This window comes from Cervus canadensis, chromosome 12 (genome assembly GCF_019320065.1).
Source record: "Cervus canadensis isolate Bull #8, Minnesota chromosome 12, ASM1932006v1, whole genome shotgun sequence".
NCBI classification, from domain to species: domain Eukaryota; kingdom Metazoa; phylum Chordata; class Mammalia; order Artiodactyla; family Cervidae; genus Cervus; species Cervus canadensis.
The window spans coordinates 69,912,103-69,934,611 of NC_057397.1; the positions used below are offsets into that span (position 1 = coordinate 69,912,103).

The 22,509-nt window shown below is 41.3% G+C and overlaps 1 protein-coding gene across 1 annotated transcript in view; it reads left to right on the forward strand.

Moving 5' to 3' along the window:
- The window catches only part of LOC122450958 (translation initiation factor IF-2-like), a 34,120-nt gene extending 17,688 nt beyond the window's left edge, over positions 1-16,432 (forward strand). The window contains exon 5 of the mRNA XM_043483328.1: positions 16,247-16,432. The gene's annotated coding sequence lies outside the window, so the exon portion shown is untranslated. The remainder of the gene's footprint in view (positions 1-16,246) is intronic.
- The last annotated feature ends 6,077 nt before the right edge of the window (positions 16,433-22,509 follow it).

The window sequence follows — 22,509 nt, forward strand, 5'->3', positions numbered from 1 at the left end:
AAAATAAAGTCTGTCATTGTTTCCATTGTTTTTCGACCTATTTGCCATGAAGTGATGGGACTGGGTGCCATGATCCTCATTTTTTGACTGTTGAGTTTTAAGCCAGCTTTTTCACTCTTCTCTTTCAGCTTCATCAAAAGGGTCTTTAGTTTCTCTTTGCTTTCTGCCATTAGGGTGGTATCATACCTGAGATTATTGATATTTTTCCTGGCAATCTTGATTCCAGTTTGTGCTTCATCCAAGCCAGCATTCTGCATGATGTTCTCTGCCTGTAAGTTAAATACTCAGGGTGACAATATACAGCCTTGACAGACTCCTTTCGCCATTTGGAACCAGTCACTGCTCCATGTCCGGTTCTAACTGTTGTTTCTTGACCTGCATACAGGTTTCACAGGAGTCAAATAAGGTGGTCTGATATTCCCATCTCTTAAAGAATTTTCCACAGTTTGTTGTGATTCACACAGTCAAAGGCTTTAGCACAGTCAGTGAAGCAGGAGTAGATGTCTCTCTGGAATTCTCTTGCTTTTTCGATGATCCAGAGGATATTGGCAATTTGATCTCTGGTTCCTCTGCCTTTTTTAAATCCAACTTGAACATCTGGGAGTTCTTGGTTCCTGTACTGCTGAAGCCTAGCTTGGAGAATTTTGAGCATTACTTTGCTAGCATGTAAAATGAGTGTAATTGTGCAGTAGTTTGGACATTCTTTGGCATTGCCCTTCTTTGGGACTGGAACGAAAACTGACCTTTTTCAGTCCTGTGGCCACTGCTGACTTTTCCAAATTTGCTGGCATACAGAGTGCAGCACTTTCACAAAATCATCTTTTAGGATTTGAAATAGCTCAGTTGGAATTCCATCATCTCCACTAGCTTTGTTCATCCTGATGCTTCCTAAGGCCCACTTGACTTCACATTCCAGAATGTCTGACTCTAGGTGAGTGATTACACCATTGTGGTTATCTGGGTCATTTTTTTGGTATAGTTCTTCTGTGTATTCTTGCCACCTCTTCTTGATATCCTCTGCTTCTGTTAGGTCCATACTATTTCTGTCCTTTATTGACCATATCTTTGTAGGAAGTATTCCCTTGGCATCTCTAATTTTCTTGAAGAGATCTCTAGTCTTTCCCATTCTATTGTTTTCCTCTATTTCTTTGCATTGTTCACTTAGGAAGGCTTACTTATCTTTCCTTGCTATTCTTTGGAACTCTGCATTCAGATGGGTATATCTTTCCTTTTTTTCTTTGCCTTTTGCTGTTGGTCCTTTATTGGAACGGAACCTGATGGTCTGGAGTCGACGATGAGAGAGTGAAAGAAGGAAAGAGGCTAATATTCCCTGGGTTATGCAGCTGACTTTTGCACTCCAGGGAATCAGCCACAAATAGAGAGCAAGAGAGAGAGAGAGAAAGACAGACATGGGGACCCAAGCTCTGATGGAGCAAAGGTGTTTTAATCAACATGGTGTGGGCATATATACTGTCTTACAAGGTAGTTTTTTCAACAAAGATAAAGATTAAAATTCCCGACTTAACACATAAGGCAATCCCTGTTAAAGAGGGAGAGTTGTAAACAATCACTTTTTACCGTATGGTTCATAAGAAGGAAGAGGGTACTTATCACCATATTGAAAAACTAACGAAAGAAATGCCTGGATTCCTCAGCCCCAGGAAAGACGTGCCTTTCCTATTAAATCCTGAATATTCAGGAATTAATAAGGACTAGAGGATTCCTGACAGATCCAAAACAGCACACAGGAAGCCTCCTGTTAAATGCTTCCTGACATTTTGCATCTCTTCTTTTCTCAGCTATTTGTAAGGCTTCCTCAGACAACCATATTGCCTTTTTGCATTTCTTTTTCTTGGGGGTGGTTTTGATCACTGCCTTCTGTACAGTGTTACAAACCTGCACCCATAGTCCTTCAGGCACTCTGTCTATCAGCTCTAATCTCTTGAATCTATTTGTCACTTCCACTGTATAATCGTAAGGGATTACGAATCGTAATCTTTACAATAATTTGATATTCCTTTGTTAGTTCACCTCAGTTCCAGAAGCACCACTCAAAGTATCATCCTTCCTGGTCTTATGAATGTTCACAGGGTGCTGTATTACAAAAGAGAAACATGCCTTATGTGTAAAATAAAAGTTTCCAAAGTGCTTTTGATAAGAAAGTGCCTGAGGACACTCTGTGTGTGCTACTGCAGTTGCAGATGTTGTGAAGTCAAAGACACTTGTAAGTATGATGGTCAGGACATTGCCTTGACTCTAGAATCAGGTGCATAGAGGCTTGGCTTATTCTATGATTCAATATGTAGTGCTCCCTTTAAATATATGAAAGTATAACCCTTGATAATTTACATTTTATCTTGAGTCTCAGGTGTGAGATTTGTGATAGCTTGTATCGTGGAAATAAAATTACATTATGCAGTTTTCTTCATAATAAATACTGTCATTATACAAACTTCCACACTAAATTTCTTTCCGTTTTAACTCATGTTTAGCTTTGATGGGAATACAAGATTTTCCTAAATGTTCCACTGCTAACAATAGAATGAAAAGAATAGCGGTGAATAATCTGCTGCTGAATAATCTATGTTTTGAGTCATAAGGCTTGTCAAAAATCACTCTGCTGTTTGTCAGTTTATCAAATAAAACACTTAAAGCTATACCTTACCCAAGTCAAACCATTCTCAGTAGACAATATTTCATAAGAGGGAAAATAAAATAGCTTGGTTTTGCAAAATGGTTTAAAAATCTTATTTTAGGTGTCCACTGACATTGGCTTCAGGGTTCACATTAATCCCCTTCTGTTTCAAAGGGTAACATGACTACCACCCAACCCCTTCAAAAAAAAAAAAAAGGTTGAGAAACTGATCCTGTCTGAATAGGGGCCTGTCTGCCGCTGGGAGCTGACTTTCTGAGTCAGCAGAACTGAGGTCTGTTTCTGGGAGCGATGCTGCCACTGTTGGCAGCCAGAACCGAGAGGCCTGAACGCGCTTCAGAGTCTGATTAAACCGAAGACAAAGGATTGTTGGCATCATCAGTTCCCTGAACAAGCAGCAAGTGGGCATTCCACTGCAGGGGGAGCTGGCTGACCTCATGATCCTTCCCCAACTGTGAGAAAGTTACTTTTAGCTCAGTCATTAGGAAACAAAGAAAGACTTACATTCTGTGAAAACTGTCGCTTGAGGGTTTTTTTTTTCAGGACTTTTGATTTGAGAAAAACTAAACATGTTTCAAAGCATGCCTTGTTTGAAATATTAGATATTTCTATATATTCAACAAATTCAAAAATTAGGTTTTTTAAAATTAAACATTTATTGAGCTGCTTTGTCAAGTACCAGAGATACAAAAATGACTAAGATGTACTGTGCTCAAGGAATATAGTTTCGTGAGCTACACGAACATATACATATTTTACATGTAAGATAAATCCAATCCCTCTGATCATTACAGATTTACCTGTACAGAAGACCTGGGTGGGGTGCCATTCTTGTCTTGTAAAGTCTGTTTCTTCATCTATAAAATGAACACAATACCACCTGGATGAAATTGCTATATTATCTGCAAGTGCTTAAAGAAATATCTTTTACTAATTGTGGGGAGACAGCAAATTAGCCAAGATGGCATGTTCAGGCTCTCTCATCCCACGTTTTGTAAATAATGACTACTAACAGCTGAGATCTTAGAGCACTGGGCAGGCACCTCAGGAGGTCCTTGGCTTGGTCATGGACTACTTTGTGCTGTGCTGATAAATGAAAGTGAAAAAGAAAGTGAAAGTCGCTCAGTCCTGTGGACTCTTTGCGACCCAGTCCATGGAATTCTCCAGGCCAGAAAAGCCTGTCCCTTCTCCAGGGGACCTTCCTAACGCAGGGACTGAGTCCAGGTCTCCCACTTTGCAGGCAGATTCTTAACCAGCTGAGCCACAAAGGAAGCCCAGGAATGCTGGAGTGGGTAGCTTATCCCTTCTCCAGGGGATCTTCCTGACCCAGGAATCAGGGTCTCCTGCACTGCAGGCGGACTCTTTACCAGCTGAGCCTCTCTGAGCTCCACCTGAAAAGAGGCGGCATTTACTGCTGCGTCACGGCTGTGTCCGCTGGGTCAGCCAGGAGCGAGAGTGCGGCTCCGGCCGCTGCATCAGCCAGGAGAGAGGTTGTGTTGTGGTCGGTTTTGCGGTGGCTGCTCCTACAGCTGCGGGCCAGCCAGGAGGGAACACGCGCATCCGCAGTTCCTCCGGCCCGTGAGTTTTCTTCCCGCTTCGCTGCCGGCACCTTGGCCACCCTGGGTCCAATGAACAGCGCGCAGAGAGGCGCCGCACGACGATCGCTGCTGTGAACAGGTCAGCAGGACACTAGTTATTTCTCAACTTATCATCTACCTGAATTTATACCACACTGGGCGCTGCGCTTGTTTAAAAGGACAGCTTCTTGGGCTCCCTCCCGGACCGGTTTTATTAGAATCTGAGGGTGGGGCCCAGAGGCCTGTATCTTAATGATGGCCCTCGCTGGATTCCTGTGCCCACAGAGTTTGAGAAACTTTGCTTTATTCAAACGTGTTATACAGTTATTATTAAATTATTGCACTCAGAACTAAAATTTGGAGACCTGCACAAGATCACTTAGTATGTGGTTGAAACCGCCCCAATTCGATTATCTGTAAATCTAGTTCTCTTTCCACAACATCAAGTTGTGTCTTATACGAAAGGGGTTACCTGAATGAAAAATTTGATTACTTTTCCTAGTGGGAGCTACAAACTACATTTCAAAACTAGTCATGTTAAGAATAGACAGTGGTAAGGGGTGGTAGTTCTCTTCTGAGAGGTTGGCAGAGATGATTCTGGGAAACAGTGAATTAGCAGGCCAAGAGATTAGCAAAGGTGGATCTTAGCACTTGGATGACTTCCTTTTCTAGCCTCCATCCAGAACAGGTCTCTCCAGAGTAAATACTAAGAAAAGGGAGGTGTTCCACCTGACTTCCTTTTCTGAGAGTATAATTTCCATAGCTTAGTTTCCAAACTGTGTTCTTCAGTGCTCTCAAACTCACAAGGGTTCAGTGGAATATTTTAATTTTTCAGGGGATCATAGTGACACCTTTACGAATTTCTAGTTTGAGATGGTTCACAATTTCAGCATTAGAACATGCTAGGTTTCTTTCTGTTACGTAATAACAAGGGAGGTGGCATAAAATCTGGTTCCAAGGCTAGAGAAGTTGTGTGGTACCCAAGCAGCACATTTGTACCATTAGTAAGTAGCTAGGGACCTTTTCAGAGCAAAGGGATATTTTTTCAATTTATGTATATCATTACTTTTCAAATGGCTACTACATTAATAAATTACATAAATTACATAAATATCATCAAATTGTTTGGCCCTAACTACTTAACTAACCTGGAGAAGGAAGTGACAACCCCCTCCAGTATTGCTGCCTGGGAAGTCCTGTGGACAGAGGAGCCTGGTGGGCTACAGTCCCTGGGGTCACAAAGTTGAACCCGACTGAGCGACCAAGTACAGGCATGCATGTAACTAACCCTTAAGGTCTTGGGCACTGTGATGCCAAGGATGCCATGAAGCTATAAAAGTTGGGGGATTTCTGCTTAGGGTGGAGAGAGGAAAGAATTTGATTGAAACTTTCAATTCAGTTAAATACATTTATTCATAGAGAAAGCATTCATTTCTTTAAGCATCAGAAGGCAGTGGTCAATAAGCTGATGGCCTAGATAGTCTGGGCCCTCTTAGATATGACAGAACTAATGAGGATGCTGGGGCTCAGCTGTTTCTTCCTGAAAATAAGACTGTCTTTTCTGATATTTCCTCTGCAGTCTACCCAAAACCTTATCTGACTTACTGGGCTTTACCACTTCCTGTGACTTTGTGTCTCAGAGCACTGACTGCTTTGAGCCTTCTCTAATTGAAAGATGGAGATGGAAAAGAAAGGGCTGTCCCCTATCTCCCGACTCTGCTAATTGCTCATAAATAGGTGTAAAAGGGCCCACTTTTATGGTTTGGGGAGTACTCAACATAGAGGTGACTTAGCAAATTATTATCATTACATTTCTGCTTTTTCTTGGACTTCTAGTCAGTTTACAGAAATACCTTACCATATTTTTCAAGAAGCACAACCAGAAATTGGAAAAGAAATTGATTCATTTTGCTGGTGAAGTGAAAGTCACTCAATCCTGTCCAACTCTTTGGGACCCCATGGACTGTGGAATTCTCCAGGCCAGAATACTGGAATGGGTAGCCTTTCCCTTCTCCAGGGGATCTTCCTAACCCAGGGATCGAACTGGAGTCTCCTGCATTACAGGCAGATTCTTTACCAGCTGAGCTCTCAGGGATCATTTTGCTGGGATGTAGCATTAAGTAGAGAGAGGCTGTTCTAGGTGGGAAATGTGCGGGGCTCAGCACAGCTATGGAGACGATGGGCACTAAATTCTTGGCTTTTTTTCCTGGCTTCTCCTTTTATAAAATGGGCATAATAATGTCTGTCTCAGAGGGTTATTAAAAGGATGTAGTTAGTGAAAGGTTATTAAAAGGCTGTAAAGTGAGGGACAGCATGGGGCTTGGAACATTTGAAACATCTGATAATTGTAGTGTTTTCCACACGTATCTCCTGAACGTTACTTTCATTACACTTCCGAGACTCGGTTTTCATGCTGACCTCAGGGTTGCAGATATCTACATTTGTAATATCAGGAAACAGACTCACATGTTGCCTCAGGCTTTCTGAGAAAGAGAGCTCTGTCTCTACCTTCTTCTCAAACGGTCTGTTTTAGCCACAGCTGCTTGGCTTGTTCCTCCTCTGCCAGGAGTGGCTCGGCTGATGGAGTGTCATCGTGCCCCTGACCCTGCTCTGTGGAAGGGGAGGCAAAGGCATGCCCACCCCGGAGAACTGCCCCCCACAACTCCCGTCCTGCTATTCAGGCTTACTTACATGAGGAGCCGCTTGCTCTGTGGTACAAATAAACGCTCAGTGCAAACTTCCTGCAGAACGGGTCTGTGTCTTTGCTTATGCTCAAAATTGCCTGTTCCCTCTCCAGTTCCTTTCTCTTTCTATCCAAAATTGACACGTTCCTTGAATTACACCTTTTCTGGTTAACGCATCTTACAAGAGTTCTCCCCAGTTCAAAACCCCTGAGCACTTACAGTCCTAACTAGTCATTTAGCACGTTGAATATTGTATAGCACAGTGTGTTACTTTTCCTCCCCGCGCGCGGTTTGTAGCTCAGCTCCAGAGCCATCGTCTCAGCTCCAGTTCTGGCCATGTTGCGCTTTGTAAGTTGGTCTCCTTAAGCCTCACTTATCTCAGGTGTAAAAACCCAGGGTTACCTTCTATTGCCGCCTTTTGTATCCTTGTTGCATGAGGCCTTGCGTGTAGCAAATTTCCCTCAAAGTCTCAGTAAATACTGTGAAGGTTATGGACTTGCAGAGAGGCAAGAGTGAAGAAGACTGTATAAAATATCAGCTCATATCCTAAATTAATTTTATTCATCTGCTGAATGTGGTGCTTTTTTTCCCCTGAAACTGAGTTTGTTAGAGTTTGCTAAAACAAAGGCCTCTCTTCTGTATCTTCAGCAGAGATCTAAAAGAAGAGATAAGAGACCATTAGCCTTTTGATGAAAAGCTCTAACGTTACCAGACAACTAGAGTTCACTGAATCAACAATAACAGCCAAAAGTTGTACATAAAAGATGTTAGTGAAAGTCACACTCAGTTGTGTCCGACTCTGTGTGACCCCATGAACTGTAGCTCACCAGTGAGAACTTACGGTGAACCGTGAACGGTGCCGCCGGATTCATGGTTTCTGAAGGAGAAGATTTAAATCTGGGACCAAAGACAGTCTCCGACAGTCAGAGCTTTGTGTAGATTTTATTTAAAGTGAAAGTGACAGAGAAAGCTTCTGACATAGACATCAGAGGGGGGCAGGAGAGTACCTGCCTCACTAGTTTAAGCGGGGTCTTCCATATTTCTCAACTAGCTGCTGAGAATAGATTAAAAAAAATTACCTCAAGGCTGTGAGAATTTCACCCAGATCCTTTCCCCTAACACACATCCTGGGATGGGATGACATCAGCATGAGATTAGCCAAAAGGAACAGGTTAACCCAGAGCTTAAGGCAGTGCAAGTTTTACCCAGACCTCTTCCCATGACATTCGTCCAAAGCTCAAAAAAAGGCATGCCCTTGAACAAGAGATATTACTGCCTAGGAGGCTTATTTCTCTGAGGCAAAAGAATGCGAAAAAGAAAGAATGTTTACCTCCTCCTTAAAGGGGCCTTAGGCTTGGACTCCTTATCCACCTGCCTAAGTTAACTCTCTCACCAGGCTCCTCTGTCCATGGGATTCTCCAGACAAGAATACTGCAGTGGGTTGCCATTACTGGAGATTCTTTTACCACCTGAAGTGAAGCGTTAGTCATTCAGTTGTATTCAACTCTTTACAACTAACACTTTGCCACCTGAGTCACCAGGAAAGCCCAAAAGTTGTTATGTGTAACATATATCCAGAGCTTACAATGTGTCAGGCAGATTTCCTTGCTTTTTAAATATATGATTGAAATAATCTGCCCAAAAACCATATAAAATAGGTAGTGCTATTGTTCCTATTTTAGAGATGAAGATATAGAGACAGTTTAGGACACATGCTTCAGGTTTAGAGCTAAAATGATAGACTGAACAATGGCCTCCCAAGGAAATTCATATCCTAAACCCTTAGAACCTGTGATTGTTACTTTATGTCATAAAAGGACTTTATGGATATGATTGGGTGTCCCTGGGGGCTCAGACAATAAAGAATCTGCCTGCAATGCAGGAGACCTGAATTTGATTGTTGAGTTGGGAAGATCCCCTGGAGAAGGAAACAGCTTCCCACTCCAGTATTCTTGCCTGGATAATTCCATGGATAGATGAGCCTGGTGACCTGTAGTCCATGGGAAATAGATATGATTAAGCTAAGGATTTTGAGATGGAAAAAGTGATCCTGGACCATCCAGGTGGGTCCAATGTAATTACAAGGATTTTTCTTTTGTGTTTGTTTTTTTTAAATTAATATCTGCAACTTGTCTTTTGGGTTTCCCCTGTGGCTTAGTGGTAAAGAGCCTGCCTGCAGTGCAGGAGACCCAGGTTCGATCCCTGGGTCAGGAAGATTCCTTGGAGAAGGAAATGCAACCCACTCCAGTATTCCTGACTAAGAAACCCCCTGGACAGAGTCATGTCAAAATGCTGAGTATAGTTCCTGTCTCTACAGGAGGTCCTTGTTGGTTACCTGTTTCATATACAGTGGTGTGTATATGTTGACCCCAAACTCCTGATTTATCCTGCCCCCACCCACCTTTCCCCCTTTGGCAACTGTAAGTGTGTTAGCCATGTCTGTAGTCATAAAGAAGGAGACAAAAGCAGAAGGAGATGGCATAGTAGAAGCAGACCTTGGGGAAATGTGCTTTGGAAATGGAGAAAGAGGGCCATGAGGCAAGGATAGACCCGCTCAGCATCTGGAAAACACAAGGGAATGGACTCTCCCCAGGAGCCTCCAGAAGGAACGCCGCCCCGCCAAAACCCTCAAGACTCACTCTGGACATCCAGCCTCCAGAACTCTAAGATAATAAACTTGTGTTCTTTCAAGACACTAAATTTGTTGTAATCTGTTGAGTAGGAAAAAATTCAAAACACATATGTTTAGTCTTGAAGGACTTAGTTTAGAAGTAGAAACAGGCTGAAACTGGAAAAAAAAAAAAAGTACTTCTTGGAGATGCTGACAGAGAGCAGGCATACTAAAAGGGGATAAACTCAGGATTTTGTCCAAAAAAAAAGAGCTCCATGAGAGGTACCATTTCAAGACCTGGTCCTGTCACTGGCCAACTTTTCTTGTGTAAACAAATCACCTCAGCTTTCTGAACTGTTTTCTCATCTTTCAATTGAGAATATTGTACTAGTGTGGTTTGATCATAAAGATACTATTAAAAAGTTATTTGACTAGGTACTATATACATGCTCATATGTACGCTCATTACAGAATTGAAAATGTTCACAGTGAAAATGAAGTCTTTCTCTCATTTCTTGTCCTGTAGGTGTCGAAGTCCCCTTTGCAGGGGCAATTGTTGTTACCCATTTTCTTTTGTATCCTTTTAGAGATATTTTATGCATTTATAAACATCTACATATGAATATATATGTGTGTGTATATATATGTATACACATGTTATTTTTATCATAAAAATGATAGCATATTAAACACATTGTCCTTCACCTTGCTGTGAAGTTAATGAATAACTTGGTGATTATTTTGTAGGACTCTAGTAGTATGTAATGTGATTCCATTTTCTTTTTAGTAGCAGTGTAACAATTGTTTCAGTGTATCAGAAAGTATTTAACCTGTTTCTTGTTTCTAGAAACATTTAGATTGTTTCTAGTTTTTTAGCTGTTGCAAACAAAGGTGCAATGCATAGCTTGTTACAATGTTACTTTGTGTTCTAATACCTCTTTAGGATAAATATTAACCTGCGAAGTTTCTAGGTGATGGCATGTATTGATTAAAATTTTGATAAATATTGACAATATTTATCAAATATTGAGAGTGTATCACTCTCAAGAGGTGTCTTCTAGCTATCTGTGTATCCAACCACTCCAAATTTAGTGACTTAAAAAACCATTTATTATTTTTCATTCTTCTGGGGTTGATGAGTTCAGCTGGGTTCTTGCCTGGAGATTCCCATATATTTGCTGTAAGATATAGGCCTGCACGGGTTTCCCTGGTAGCTCAGCCGGTAAAGAATCCGCCTGCAAAGGAGGAGACCTTGGGTCAGTCCCTGGGTCGGGAAGATCCAGGCGGCACCCCGTTCCAGTACACTTGCCTGGAGAATCCCGTGGACAGAGGCACCTGGTGGGCTACTGGCGGGGTCGCAGAGAGCCAGACAGGACTGAGTCACTAGCACACCACAGCACGTGTGTCTCTAAAGGCAGAGTTCTCTGAAGGTCTCTTTATTCGTCAACAAAAGTACCAATAAGCAATCAGCAATAAGAATAGAAGAGTTATCTGAGCCAAACTGAAGACTAGCCTGCTTCCCCAGTGGCTCAGAGGTAAAGAATCTGCCTGTAATGCAGGAGACACAGGAGACCTGGGTTCAGTTCCTAGATCAGGAAGATCCCCTGGAGGAGGGCATGGCAACTCACTCCAGGCCTCTTGCCTGGAGAATCCCACGGACAGAGGACCCTGTGTGCACGCACGCGTAAACACTAGCCCAGAAGCCTGCTTCCCAGATGCTCTGAGAAACTGCTCTCAGAGAAACATGTTTTCCAGGACAGTGTTGTATCTTATCAGGACAAAGAGCATTAAACTTGTCAGGACTGCATTTCTTCAAGGTCTCAAAAACAAAAACAAAAAATAGACCAGCACATTCACAGTAAGTCAGCATGGCCTTGGTGCCTGGGAAGGGAGTCTTATCTCAAAGGAGTACCAGCATTGGCGTCCCAGGAAGAGAGAGATTTAATCTTTATGTTTAACTTGGACATCCTTTGCTTTTGGTCCATGTTTTTTTTTTTTTCTCTACTAATTAAAGTATATTTACAATATATGTTTGATAGGCCATAAAACAGGCCATTTTACTTAGCATAAAATTCAAGTTAAGCCAGAATAACCTCCCTATTGTCTCAGTTATGTGAACATTTCTTTTCTCAACTTACATGTGTGACACTTGGTCTAGGAGGAACTGGCAACTGGAGACTAAGAATTTTGAGACAACCTTTACCCTAATGTAGGGTCAGTCTATATCTCCTCCTCACTCCCAGCAATATATTCTTCTGCTTAAGAGAAGAAAGGCAGAGTCCATCTTGATAAGTTAAAGATGGTATCTCATAATTTTTACTTGCTTTTTTCCTTTTTGTGAGGGAAGTTTAGCATTGTTTCATATGTTTAAGAACTATTTGTATTTACTTTTATGTGCATGTCCTCATAACTGTTCTCATAAATTTTGCCCATTTTCCTATCAAGTTTTTAGTCAGGGAAGGAAAAAAGGTTGATGGGTCCGTGGAGTAGACTTCATGGGCTGACAGGGGAGGAGAGAGAAAAAGAGGGCCAGGGGTCAGTGGTGCAGAAGGCATCCACTATTCTTTGCACTGTCTGTGAAAGTGATAAGGCCCCAAAGGACATGGCTGAATGTTTCAATTTGTGGATACAGACCTTCGTGTAGGCAGCCTTGTGAGAAGGTTCATGTGTTCCAGACATGTTGTAGAAGCTAGGAAGAGTCACAGACCTAAAGAGACCATGCAATAAGAAACAGTGGATAGGCATTACAGGTGTCCAGATAATACAGATATCTGGACACGTGACTGATCTCATCTTCAATGCTTTGGTCCTTTATAGGATCCAGTAACTAGGACTCAACAGGTAGGCAAGATGTAAAAACCCCTCAACATGACTGAACTTAAGTTTTCTGCCAACCCTGTAGAATAGGGACACAGAATATAGAAAACTAAGTCGTATTTCTTGCCCTCTTGATATGGTGGATTTGTTAGTTCACAATCACTTAAAACCTACAAAGTTTTTGGTTTATTCAAGATGTATTTTGAGTGCATGTTGCTTTGCTAGGCATTGTGTTAGTTACTATAGACCCAGTGGTGAATTAGCAGTCAGGATTCCTGTCCTTGTTATTTGAACAGGTCAGCAGAGTTAAACAAATCATCATAAAATGAACTATATAATTACAATAGTGAAAAATACCCTGAAGCACAGGGTTTTATAAGAAGTTATTGAGCACCTAAAAGAACATATTTTATTTTTGAAATAATAATTTTTGAAAAGATTAAAAGGTCTTAATTTCTAAAAAAAAAAACTCAAAAAGAAATAAGAAAGAAAAAATGCAAATGTCTTGCAAAAAATGGATCTGCAAGAATTTTTTAGGAATTTATTTAATAGCCAAAATACAAGAACTACCTAAAATGTCCAACAGTAGTGAATTATTTAAATATAGTACAAACACCCAATGAAATGCTATTCAACTTTTACAGTGTTGATGTAGATGAATTATTAGTTGGTTCCATGAAGAAAAGGGTTTAGCAAACAAAATGAATGATATCCTATTTTTTTTGGCAAAAGATTTAATAATGAATATATGTTAGCATAGAAAAATGGATTATTTCTGAGCAGTAATTTTCTTCATTTGGCATGACTGACTTTTCTAATTTTTCTAGAAACATCTTTTTACTAATTTTTGTAACAAGAGAAGAATGATAAAGAGTGCCTTTTAACAAAAATATGAACAAGCTTGTAATGTTCTGCTGCTGCTGCTAAGTCACTTCAGTCGTGTCTGACTCTGTGCGACCCCATAGACGGCAGCCCACCAGGCTTCCCCATCCCTGGGATTCTCCAGGCAAGAATACTGGAGTGGGTTGCCATTTCCTTCTCCAATGCATGAAAGTGAAAAGTGAAAGGGAAGTCGCTCAGTCGTGTCCGACTCTTAGCGACCCCATGGACTGCAGCCTACCAGGCTCCTCCGTCCATGGGATTTTCCAGGCAAGAGTACTGGAGTGGGGTGCCATTGCCTCTCTGGCTGTATATAAATAGTCTAGGTGGGAGGGGCACGGGGCAGGGGAAGAAGGAAGTAGCTCTGGAGCATGTCTTATCTGTGTTCAGATTCAATGCCTTCCCTGAGAACAACAACAGCAAAAGACTTTTTCTGGCTTGTGAAAAAACCAGGCTTATGAAAAAAATGTGTGATATTAATATTAAAGTGGGAGATAGGTGGAGATAGCCTACAAGAGGTAAACAATCTTGGTTATTCTTTAGCTATTACTACTAACAAACACTTGTCGCTGGACTTGTCCTTCATAAAGCTAACTGCTGTCTGAGCCCATGTAGATTATACTCCATATCTGGCATTCTTCTCCCCCACCCTACGTTCTCTTGTAACATCGTGCATTTCAGAAAGAAGGTCATGGGCCGATAACTTCAGGGACACCAGACCCAATCACTGAGTTGTGTGATGCCCGCTGAGTTTGTTTTGAAACTTTGCAAAAGAAAAAAGTGCAAGACCTTCAAGAGGATATAAAACCTCTCTCTATTCCTGAGAAACGGGGGCACAGTTCTTGAGGCCCTAACTTGCTGTGTTTCCCTTTTGCCTGACAAAAGTAATAAAGGTAATCTTTTCTGTTTCCTCCATACTCTCTCTCGTATTTCTATTTGGCATTGGTGGGCAGGGAGCCAAGATTTTGGCAAAAATATCCTCTTCATTCTTATTTACAAAGCTCATTTAAGTAAGTTATGTCTATGAGGCCTAGAATTGTCTTTTGCTGTTGTCGTTGTTTAGGTGCTAAGTTGTTCAGCTCTCTGCACCCGCATGGGATGTAGCTGCCAGTTTGAGCCATAAATAGTGGTGACAAAATAAAGGTATCATTTGTTTTTTAAAAAAATGTATCCATCACAACAGGTGTACTTATGAGCAGTTCCACATAATAATAACACAGACTTTTATTTTCTTGGGCTCCAAAGTCACTGCGGATGGTGACTGCAGCCGTGAAATTAAAAGATGCTTTTTCCTTGGAAGAAAAGCTATGACAAACCTAGACAGTGTATTAAAAAGCAGAGACAGCAGTTTGCTGACAAACGTCTGTATAATCAAAGCTGTGGTTTTTCCAGTAGTCATGTGTGGATGTGAGAATTGGACTATAAGGAAGGCTGAACACTAAAGAATTGATGCTTTCAAACTGTGGTGCTAGAGAAGACTCTTCAGAGTCCCTTGGACTGCAGGGAGATCCAACCAGTCAATTCTAAAGGAAATCAACCCTGAGTATTTATTGGAAAGACTGAAGCTGAAGCTCCAATACTTTGGCCACCTGATGCAAAGCACTGACTCATTGGAAAAGACTGATGCTGGAAAGGTTGAGGGCTGGAGGAGAGGGGGCTGCAGAGCATGAGATGGTTGGATGGTCTCATCAATTCAACGGACATGAGTCTGAGCAAACTCCAGGAGATGGTGAAGGACAGGGAAGCCTGGTGTGCTGCAGTCCATGGGTTCGCAAAGAGTCAGACGTGACTGAGCGACTGAACAACAAGGGTGGAGTATCATTTGAGGTCCAGATTCTGTTCCTGAGATAATTATGCTGATCACCCTGTACAGACTCCCCTCCTGAGACTGAGTGAAGCATATTTCATGCATCACGTTCGAGTCTCCACTCATGCATTCCATTTTGTACCATTGCGAAGAGAATGAGCCATTTCAGAGGTGCTTTCAAAAAAGTGTGTGTGTTATTTTGACAGTGGCCTTACAGAGATGAAGATATTTATGCTTGTCCCATGTACAATGAAAAGCATGAGAATTAATGCTTTAAGTCAATTTCATTTTCTTGGAAAATTAATGGTGTTGGTTTGTTTGGAAACTCTTCAAACAGCACAATGGAATGCCCATGGGATGTGATTGCCCAGATGTTGCACTCTTAGAATATAAGTGCTAAGCTCCCTCTAGTGACAATAAAATAGATACATTTGAGAACTGTGACACTTGTACTTATTTCGCAATTTGATTCAATAATTTTTAATTTCATTAATTCAGTTACTTTTCATTCCACTTAATTTACACAACAAATATTTTGAATCAGAAAGCTTGCCAAGAAAACATTTATAAAACTATAATTTTAAAAGATCATTAAAAAATAGCAAATTATAATTGTGATAACTGAGAGTGTTTCATGTGAGTATAGCGTAGTGTGAAAAAGACAATATTCCAGCTCACTTTATTTGTACAAGGGCCCCCTCCACAGAACACACACACAGACACACACACACACAGACGCACACACATCCCCAGCTCTGTTCCCGTATAGTACTCATCACAAAGCCCACACCTTCCTTCCTTCCTTCCTTCCTTCTTCAGCCTCCTTGCAGAAGGTAAGATGAGGGTTGCTACACAGGGGTACAGGGGGATGAGGATACAGGGGGACTAACCTGCTACCACTGCTGGAAAACCAAAACAACATAAGAGTGTGTCCTATTGGTGAACCATTAAGATTATGCCTTTTTGTTTTTAGAAGTCCAAAGAGACTTTGGGACTGGTTGTGAGTTTTGCCTTTCCAGACCAAAACAACTCATCTCACAAATCAACTATCATCATACTTTGTAGTAACGATTAAGTGTAAGAAAATTTGAAACCAAAATAGTTATTAGAACAGAAGCATCTATTGGACACGTGTATCCGTGCAACCCCTCCTCTACCTTACCACCAGTATGACATTTCAACAGCCCCAGTCTCATCCTGTTACTTCTCTTCTTGAAGTTCTCCAGGTCTGAAAGAGGAGGCACAGTGCAGTAATTGGAGCTTGGGACCAGGAACCACACTGCTGGACTTCAAGACCTGCCTCTGACTCTTGAGAGCTGGGTGACCTTGAGCAAGCAAATTTTGTCTGGAAAATGACAGTGAATAATAACAATGTCAGCTTCAAATGACTAAAGGATCCCTTGGCATATGGTAAAGCTCAACCAATATGATCTGCTCTCTAATGGGGATGGCAGGACTGGGTCCTGGGCTGGCTATTTACGTATGTCTCTCAAAACCAGGCTTTTCCAAGCAGTACTTTTCTCTTTGAGGGATGAGATTTGGTAGGGTCTCCTCAATAACAGAAGCCAAGTTCTTCCCTACTTTATCTTTCTGGGCTCAGTGGAGTCCGTATTCTTTGGCATGTGCTGAAAATTTCTCAGCACTCTACCTGAGACATATTTTTTACAATCTTACCACTCTACTACTTCGAGTATAAATTCTTCACTGCTTCTAACCTGCTTTATTCACTGCCTTTAGCACAACCTTATCTCTTCTGTCTCCTTTGTTCCTCCCTTCTCTACCTCCAGCCCTCCTATCCTCCTTCCTTCAGTCCTTCCCTCCTTCCTTCCTTCCTTGGCTGGCATGAACACCAGCCATTCCTTTTACTATCCTTAAGGATTAGCTCAAACTCTACTTCCGTAGTGGACATTTTGCTCAGGGAAATTGTTGTAGAGTATAAACTACACTATATGAATTCTTCAGTAAATAACTTAAGAATACACTGGGTTATGCAAGGTTTGGGGCATCTTAGGCAGAACACACTTAAGGTCTTGCCGCTGAATGGGAGCAAAAGTATGTTAGCTTTCTCCCCCTCCTGGCTGCTCTTGTGGTGGGAAAAGAATGCCCGGCTTACTGCTCACCAGAGGTTGCCTGGTTAGTGTCAGAATATCTCCCAAATCTCTGACGTTTGCCAAGCGATAGGCCCTGACACTTCTATGACATAAAGAAATTTAGTTTAAATTTTTCCCTCATGTTTAATTTAGGGAAATTTAGCATTTAAAATGAAGATGATAAAATCACCAGTTTTTATTAACATGACTGAAGACATTAAAAAGAGAATTTATGTTCAAAACTTAACATCGTGATTTATGCCTGTTAACTTAATTTTTTATTAAATTTTTTTTAATTTTATTTTTTATTGAAATGTAGTTGATTCACAACATTGTTTAGTTTCAGCTGTACCACGAAGTGAATCAGTTTTATTTATATATATGTTCTTTCTTCTGCAGTATAATTGCTTTACTATGCTGTATTGGTTACTGCGGTACAAGGAAGTGAGTCAGTCCTGTCCGCACAGATACCCCCTTCCGCTTGGACCTGCCTGCTACCTCGCCCCGTCCCGCCCTTCCAGGTCATCACAGAGCACCATCCGGAGCTTCCTGGGCCTTTATCAGCTTCCCACCGGCTATCTTGTTTCACACATGGTGGTGGATATGTGTCCAGCCCAGTCTTCCAGTCCGTCACACCCTTCCCTTCCTCTCCACATCAGCACGTCTGTTCTCTGTGTCTGCATCTCTATTTCTGCCTTGGAAATAGGTCCATGTATACCATTTTTCTAGATTCCATATACACGTGTTCATATATGATGTTTGTTTTTCTCTTTCTGATTTTGCTTCACTCTGTATGACAGACTCGAGGTCCATCCATGACTCTCTAAGGGACCCTATTTCATTCCCTTTGGTGGTGAGTAATACGCCCTTGTATATGTGGACCGCATCTCCTTGATTCATTCATCCGACAGTGGACATCTCGGCTGCTTCCGTTTCCTGGCTATTGTGAATAGCGCCCTAGTGAACATTGACTACATGTGTCTTTTTCAATTATGGTTTTCTCAGGGTACATGACAAGTAGTGGGATTGCTGGGTCATATGGTGGTTCTGTGTTTAGGTTTTGAGGAACTTCTGTACTGTTCTCCACAGTGGCTGTATCAATTTGCATTCTCACAAATAGTGTAGAAGGATTCCCTTTTTCCCGCACCCTCTCCAGTATTTGTTATTTGTAGACTTTTTGATGTTGGCCATTCTGACTGGCATAAGACTATATCTCATGGTAGTTTTGATTTGCATTTCTCTAATAATGAGAAGTGTTGAGCTTTTTTATATGTGCCTTTTGGTCATCTGTATGTCTACTTTGGAGAGATGTTTTTCTAGAACTTCCACCCATTTTTTGATTGCATTGCTTATTTTTTTGTTTTTGTTTGGTTTTGTTTTGATATTAGCTGTATGAGCTATTTGTATACTTTGGAGATTAATCCCTTGCTGATAGCATTGTTTACAAATATTTTCTTCTGTCTATAGTTTGTCTTTTTGTTTTATGGTTTCCTTTGCTGTGAAAAATCTTTTAAGTTTAATTGGGTCCCATTTGCTTATTTTTGGTTTTCTTTTCATCACTCTAGGAGACAGATCCAAAAAGATTATGTAGCAATTTTTGTGAAAGAGTGTTCTACCTACGTTTTCCTCTAAGAATTTAGAAGTATTCAGTCTTACATTTAAATATTTAATTCATTTTGAGTTTACTTTTGTGTATGGTGTTAGAGAATGTTTTAATTTCATCATTTTGCATGTGTCTGTCCAATTTCCCCAACACCACTTGTTGAAGAGACTGTCTTTTTTCCACTGTATATTCTTGCCTGTTTTGTTGTAGATTAATTGACCGTAGGTGCAAGGTTTATTAGTGGGCTTTCTATTCTGTTCCATTGATCTCTAATTCTTTTTTTTTGGTGCTGGTACCATACTGTTTTGACCACTGTAGCTTTGTAGTATAGTCTGAAGTTAGGCAGCCTGATTCCTTCAGCTCTGTTTTTATTTTTCAAGATTGCTTTGGCTATTCAAGGTCTTTGGATTTCCATGCAAATTGAAATCTTTTTGTTCTTGTTCTGTGAAAAATGCCATTGGGAACTGGTAAAATTGAGACCATAAAATTTGCCAATTTTTCTTACTGGAGACATTAAAGGCAGAATTTATTCCCAAAAATTAACATAATAATTTAGGCCTACTAACTTTTTAAATTTCATGCAGCCATGAAATTAAAAGACACTTACTCCTTGGAAGGAAAGTTATCACCGACCGAGACAGCATATTAAAAAGCAGAGACATTACTTTGCCAACAAAGGTCCGTCTAGTCAAGGCTATGGCTTTTCCAGTGGTCATGTATGGATGTGAGAGTCGGACTATAAAGAAAGCTGAGCACTGAAGAATTGATGCTTTTGAACTGTGGTGTTGGAGAAGACTCTTGAGAGTCCCTTGGACTGCAAGGAGATCCAACCAGTCCATCCTAAAGGAGATTAGTCCTGGGTGTTCATTGGAAGGACTGATGCTGAAGCTGAAGCTCCAGTACTTTGGCCACCTGATGCGAAGAGTTGACTTATTTGAAAAGAGGCTGATGCTGGGAAAGATTGAAGGCAGGAGGAGAAGGGGATGAGAGAGGATGAGATGGTTGGATGGCATCACCGACTCAATGGACATGAATTTGGGTAAACTCTGGGAGTTGGTGATGGACAAGGAGGCCTGGTGTGCTGCAGTCCATGGGGTCGCAAAGAGTTGGACATGACTGAGCGACTGAACTGAACTGAACTTTTTAAAAGCACTTTCACATCTGTCATTTCATTTCATACTTCCAGCAAATTCACAAGAGTTGTTCTTCAAAAGGCTTTAAGTGATCATGACTGAGAACTTGAGGAATGTACTTAGCTTCCTCTTTTCCAGTCAGTGGGCCACTTACTGGAGATCTTTTACTGGGTCTCTGTATGAATGATTATTTACTTTGAATCATGTAAGTAAGGTCTTGGTTCAAAATCTGGGCTGGATTAGATTTCTATGCACCTTCTTGTATGATTTTTTTTTTTTTTGTAATTGATTTTCGAGGATGTGGAGTGTGGGCAGAGGAGGAAAGATATAGGAATGGAGGGAGACATGTCTAAAGTCTGGAAAATATGATATGTACACCAGAAAGTGTGGAAACTGAGTACATTTTGAAGGACAGAAAGGAAAGGCATGGTCCACTGTCCTCGGCGCTGGGGGAGTGACTGTCTGGGTGTTGTCTGACCATCTTCCTCCAACACTGCACATTCTCTCTCCTGCTGCTCTTAGTAGAGGATTGATTTCAGGGAGAAAGTAATCATGAATGAGACATTAAATAAAAGGAAAATATTCTTCAGAAAATTCAAGAATATACAAAATAATATAGATATTCACCAAACACTAATTGAACACCTATTATATGCTGGACTCTGGGGATACACTTATAATAGAGACAACCCTGCCCACAAGGAGCTTATCGGTCAATGAAGGACGAAAGTAGTAACAACAGCCATTTATTAAATGCTTGCACTATGTGGAGCTTGATTGCGCTTGACGTAATCTTCACAGCAACTCTGTGATGCAGTTCGTAGTATTTTCACTTTGGAGATATGGCAGCTGAGGAACAGAAAGGAGAAGTCGCCTTTCTAGAGTTCCACAGCCGGCAAGCAACAGAACTGGAAATTTGAATCCAGGGAGGGGATGTCACAGTGTTGACCTGGCCCTCTGTTTTCCTCCCCAATAGTGCTTCCCTGATGGAAAGGAAGAAGACATTATGTTGAATGCGTGTAGTGTACCAGCTCTGTAGCGGGTTCTGGGGATTCCCGGTGTGTAGGGTTCACTGTGAAGATGGAGGCCAATAGACAGGCATGAAGCAGTTGTCATAAGCGGAAGTACATGTTGAGAAAGGGGCTTGGGGAAAGAGTTGGTTATGAGAAGCCTCTCTAAGAGTTGATGCCGAGCCTTGATGGGTGAGTAGGGGCCAAGCAAAGAACAGAGGGAAGCACCTCCAGGCAGAGGACGCTGGATGTTTGAATGCTTGAAAGAGCATAGTTTGCTGAGAGAATGCAAGTAATCAGTATAATTCGAGGCAGGGGCTACAGTAAGGACTAGCAGAATAAAGAGGAGAAATGTCAAAGCTGACTAGGCCAAGAGGAGATAGTGAGGGCTCTTTATTTAGTATTGTTAATGTTTTATTGTTTCTGCAAAAGTGAAAACTTTATTTTTGAAAAGGATTTAAATATTGTGTGATAATAATATATACAAGTAAAACAAGCAAAAATCACTTGAAAGTCTTCTCAATCTGAGATTACAACTGTTGATACTTTACTGAGCATCTTTCTATACTCTTTCCCTCTATATATGTAATTTCATGCAAGTAGAAATATACTATGCACGTTGTTATGCAACTTCTGCCCATTTTTGGTCAATGATGAGAATCTTGGACTTCATTCTAAAGAACAGAAGTGATTTTCAATGGGGAGATATCATAATAATATTTGTAAATTATGAAAGAACACACAATAGTATTGTATAGTGTCAGCTTGAGGCAATGGTGCTGGAAATACCAGAGAGCCCAGGGCAGAAGCTGGTGACGTGAATCGGGCAGAAATGCTGGTGACGTGACTCGGGCAGTGGTGATGGGCTGGGAAAAGGGAGAAGTCCAGATGATACAGGAGTCAGCCAGGTGCCCTGCGATTGTGCAGGTGGAGTTGTCAAGCGGATGGAGGTGCTGAGGAAGGGAGAGAGAGAAAGAGAAATCACCAGCGATTCCCGGGTTGCTGGCTGGGAATGTGTAGGTATTAGCGCATTAACTAGCGGTTTGGAATGCCTGTGGGATGTTCAGTTGAAGAGAGCAGGTAAGCATTTAAATATACGGGACTGCAGCTCAAGGTAGAATTCAAGACTAGGAGATAGAATTCTGGGCATATCATCAGTGGTTAAAGCTAAGAGAGCCAAGGACTGAACAATGGGTGACACAGGCCAAGCAGGAAACTTTGAGTGGGGGCCTTGTTCTGTTCAGTGTTAGATCCTCACAACTGCCCCTGGCACATAGCAGGGGCTAAGTGTTTCTTGAATGAGTAATTAAATGATAATAAACATTTCTATTTCAATAGGGAAGCTTCTTATTGTGGCAGCATAATGTTCCACTGAGTAAATATATTAAAACTGGTATATCTGTTTTCCTATTTTTCCAGTTACGGATAGCTGTATAAAAACCACCCCAAATCTAGTGGCATAGGAAACTACTTTGTTATGCACACAGATTCTGTGGGTCACAGATTTGAAAGAGGCACAGAAGGAGGGCTGTGTATTCTCCACAAAGTTTGGGACCTCAGCTGGGAAGATGTGAAGGCTGAATGAATCTGTCAGCTTGTTCACTCATTTGGCAGCTTATTCTGGCTGTTAACGGAGGCCTCATTG